This window comes from Prosopis cineraria, unplaced genomic scaffold (assembly GCF_029017545.1).
Source record: "Prosopis cineraria cultivar Desert tree isolate PC_DT_omini unplaced genomic scaffold, ASM2901754v1 PC162, whole genome shotgun sequence".
NCBI classification, from domain to species: Eukaryota; Viridiplantae; Streptophyta; class Magnoliopsida; order Fabales; family Fabaceae; genus Prosopis; species Prosopis cineraria.
The window spans coordinates 33,703-38,429 of record NW_026555489.1 but is presented as its reverse complement, the minus strand read 5'-3'; the positions used below and the strand labels follow the sequence as shown (position 1 = coordinate 38,429).

Sequence of the window (4,727 nt, the reverse complement as noted above, 5' to 3'; positions counted from 1 at the left end):
TCCCGAAATTATTTGTATATCCACTCTAAAAAAAATTTATCGAACACAACGTAAACAAAGAATTCTTCCTTTTCTGTTTACTAAATACGCTAAGTAAATGTGGGGATAATTACAGGTCAAGAAATACTGATAATCTCTAAGATTTGTATGTTAGGTTGGCCAAAAGAAAATGTATACGTTATTTTGAAAAAAAATTACATAGTTATTGTCATTCTTCATAAATAATACACAGAGAGATATTTTTGGATTTGCCAAAAACCAGAAAAAAGAAATAGAGAAATGAGGAGATACAGAAAGTTACATCTCTTATGATAAATGAAAAGAAATAGAGAAATAGGATAAGGTCTTTATATCAGCCATAATAAATCTATCAATTTGCCGAAAAAAGAAACTATAGCAAGTATATTTTAATCCTAATCAGCTTTGGGTATAATTGCTTGTTAGCACAAATGAAAATACACACAAACCTGAATGTGACGTAAGATGCCATCTTTCAAAGCTTATGCTCTTTTGCTCACACTCTTTGTTCTTGCTTCTCAATGCAATGCAAAGCCCGCCTCAACACTAGTTGTAAATCTTGAATCTGGATGGCCAATTTCTGAGCACTGTTTTGGAGTATTTTTCGAGGTGAATATGTGTGTGTCTAGAATTATTTGACATTATAGATGTTTATACACGCACAAGATATTGATCAATAATTAACCAAATGTTTGTTTTACAGGAGATTAATCATGCTAGATCTAGAGGAATATGGACAGAACTCGTAAGGAATAGAGGTGATTATACACACAACTTTGAGTTTTGATAACTGAACACGAGTTTATGATTGTGACCATGACAAAGGTTTTGAAGCTGGAGGCACAAATGTTCCTTCAAGTATTTTTCCTTGGTCTAGGTTTTAAATTCTTAATTATATATCATTATGTTCCTTATAGTTGAACTCTTTTAACTATATCTAATTATTTTATTTATATGTTTTTTTCTTTCAGTCTATTGAAGAAGGGAAGGAATACAAAGTGGTCTTCTATGTTAGAGCATTAGGAAAAATCTCATTTAAAGGAACACTTGGCCAAGAACTAGCTCCTACTAATATCAGGTCATTAATAACCTTTAAGCTACTCTCTCTAATAATTATTTTGTGTGTGAGAGCTTCTTAATTTATTCATTTATATGTAGGGCATCTGCAAATGTTGTTTCAAAATGGAGAAGGATGGAAACTATTCTTAAAGCCATTGGATCGGATTTTAATTCTAGTTTGCAAATTGCAACCGCAAAAAAGGGAGTAATTTGGTTGGATCAAGTCTCGGTCATGCCCATAGATACTTATAATGTTTGTAATATTTGAAATTGTATTTTTCAATCACATGAAAAAATATTTGTTCTTATACTAATCTTTTATGTGATTATAATTATATTCCCTTTTCATTTTAGGGACATGGATTTCGAAAGGACTTATATCAAATGGTGGCGGATTTGAAACCAAATTTTCTTTTGATTTCTAGGTATGCTAATGTAAAATGATACATATTTAAATATGTACTCCTTCAATCTTTTTTATAAGTCATTTCTACCAATCTTATCAATACCAATATAAGAAAAGTACAAAGAATAAAAGTGTGTATAATTTAAATATGCCCTTATATAATAAATAAAAAAATAATATCATATTATTTTTTCTTTTTTATAAAGAGTAATTTTAGAAATACATTTTAAATATTATTTAAAAAGTCATATCATGACTTATAAATAAGATTAAATAAATCTTTTAATATGTGATTTATAAATGAGATAAGAGGGAGAATGTTTTAAGATGTTATAATTAATTTAATTATATATTGCATTGCATTAGGTTGTACTTACCTTGAAGGGCAAAACTTAAGACGTGCATTTAGTTGGAGAGAAACTATTGGACCTTGGGAAAATAGACCTGGCCACTTTAATGATCCATGGGACTATTGAACCGATGATGGTTTGGCTTTTCTAGAGATGCTTCAAGTAGGCCCTTTATTTCTTTCTTTTTTTTAAAAAAGTAATTATATCATTATGGTTTTTGGTATATCAATATGTCAGCAATGTGTTACAACTTTTTGTATTTAAAAAAGCTTGCAGAAGACCTTGGTGCTCGATCAATATGGGTGTTTAATGCTGGAATTGCTCGTCAAGAAGAAATCAATACAACTGAGATTGGTCCTTTTGTGCAAGTATAATTTTAAAATCTTTACTTCATCTTTATTTTTTTAGTAATTAAGTTCAACTAATATTCTGATTAATGATTTTATAAGAAGCTCTTGATGGTATAGAATTTGCTAGAGGTCTGAACACATCAAAGTGGGGCAAGATCAGAGCTTCCTTGGGACATCCTAAAACATTTGATCTACGATATGTTGCTGTTGGAAATGAGGATTGTGACATGTATAATTATCAAGGAAATTATCTTGAATTCTATAAAGCCATCAAACATCGTTATCCAGATATGCAAATAATCTTAAATTGTGATGCCACTGTAAAACCACTGGATCACCTTGCAGATTTGTTTGACTTTCATATATACACCACTGCTGAGGATATTTTCTCAAAGTACAACAAATTTAATTCTGTGAAACGTATTGGCGTCAAAGCTTTTATTAGTAAGTATGCTATATAGAAAGAAGATGCTGGATTTGGGTCCCTCTTGTCTGCCTTGGGAGACGCCGCATTCCTTACGGGATTAGAGAAGAACAGGTTCATTGTTCTCTAAATCATTGAATAACATTTTAATTTTTTAATGATATAAACGCTAATATATTGATATTTATGCTGCAGTGATCTTGTGGAAATGGTCTCTCATGCGCCACTTTTTGTAAATTAAATGACCAGAAGCAATATACTTTAATTATTTTCTTTTTATGTATATTTACATATGCATACACTTTGAATGAAAATTATGCAATTTTTATGCGTGGATAATATAGATGGAAATCAGATGCAATTGTGTTTGATTCATATCGAAGCTACAGAGTTCCTAGTTATTGGTTGCAACAAATATTCACACAATTAAGTGGAGCGACATATGCTAACTCAAAACTCAATGCTCCGTCTTCACTTATTGCATCAGCAATTGTTTGGCAAGAGAAAGCAAACAAAAGAATTAAGGTAATGCATATGGACCGATCATCAATGTTGGAGTCAAATTAATGGGTAATTTGTTACTTACTATGGATTTGAATGTTTCTGTTAGGTTGTGAATTTTGCAACCGAGCAACTTCTACTCTTGGTATTAAAATTGATGGCCTGGATCCCAATGTAAATCTCTCTGGATCCACAGTTACATTACTCACTTCTGGCAATGTCAGAGACGAGAATAGCTTTTACAATCCTGTTAAGGGGGGTGTGTGTGTGTGTGTGTATAAATTTTTTTTATCATTTTGATCAAGATTAATTTGTTTATTGTTGAACAAAATTGGTGTAAATTAAAGGTCATTGTGAAATTATACTTAAGTATGTTTGTGTTTGACTTGTATATAGGTTGTACCATTGAAAACTCTATTGGAGAATGCTCAGCCAAACATGAATATCACGACTCCTCCTATTTCAGTGATGTCAATTGACTTCCCAAAATGATAAGCTAGACATCATGAAATTGGTCGAGGATATGTGAAGATAGAAATAAGACTCCTTAGGCAAAAATGTTGGATAATTCATAATATGTTGATGATGCTTTTGGATTGGTTGTTTTTGCTGTTTATGATCAGTAATTTTTAATTTTTTTATGGAATTTGTGAAGTAAGACTACTTGGTTGTTTGTGTCTTTTATCGTTACAAAATTTCCTTCTGAAGTATTTTCCTTTAATTTACTGAAGAAACTCACACCCTTCAACACGAAACTGATAATTTTTGAGTACTTCAACACAAAATGTTTTTATTTTTATTTTTTAGACTCATAATGTTCATGACCCAAATAACATTTTATGCTTATTATTTTATTTGCTGCTATTTATTTTTCTCATTAAAACTGACTTTTACCCTCTATTTTTTTTTTTCATTTCTTCCCACTTCACTTCAGTTAAGAAAAGTAAATCCCTAAATAGTATATTCGCACATTGTATATTTATTGATGTATTTGCTTTTAGAATTAGCTTTAATATTACAAGTCACAACTTTAAGAGTATAAAGTTAGATTAACATAAATGAGAATGCTAAAATAAATATGTAAACATACACATAAAGGAAAAATCTGAAATGAGCACATATGAGCAAAAATCGGCGTCACATTTAGTGGAATAAAGCTTGTTGTTGTTATTATATTACAAGTGGCAACTGCAATAGTTAAAAGGGCTTTCTCTACTACCAACATCATTAAAAATTATAAGCAAAATTGCATGGGAGATAAATTGTTAAATGATTGTTTGGTTACTTACATAGTTAAATAAATTTTTGATAGTATCGAACATGAAATAAATAGTCAACATTACTAAAATATAAAACCTTGTAGAGAAATTAAGATTATTAAAAAAAAACGCAAAGAAAAAACTATAGAATTATGATATTTTTTTATAACAAGTATATTTTTATATGTGTAAATATATTATGCCCCCATGATTCACAATTTCTCACTGCATGAATATAATTGAGATTCCATATAATTCAAGTTTATGAATGAACTAGTATGAATTTATAAAATAGAAACATAAAAACGATAAATTTAAATAGTTAATTTATGAGTTTGATAACAATGATACATGCAACAT

The 4,727-nt window shown here is 29.7% G+C and overlaps 1 pseudogene; it reads left to right on the top strand.

Moving 5' to 3' along the window:
* Nucleotides 1-483: 483 nt before the first annotated feature.
* LOC129295662 (alpha-L-arabinofuranosidase 1-like) lies at nt 484-3,587 on the top strand (annotated as a pseudogene).
* Nucleotides 3,588-4,727: the final 1,140 nt, after the last annotated feature.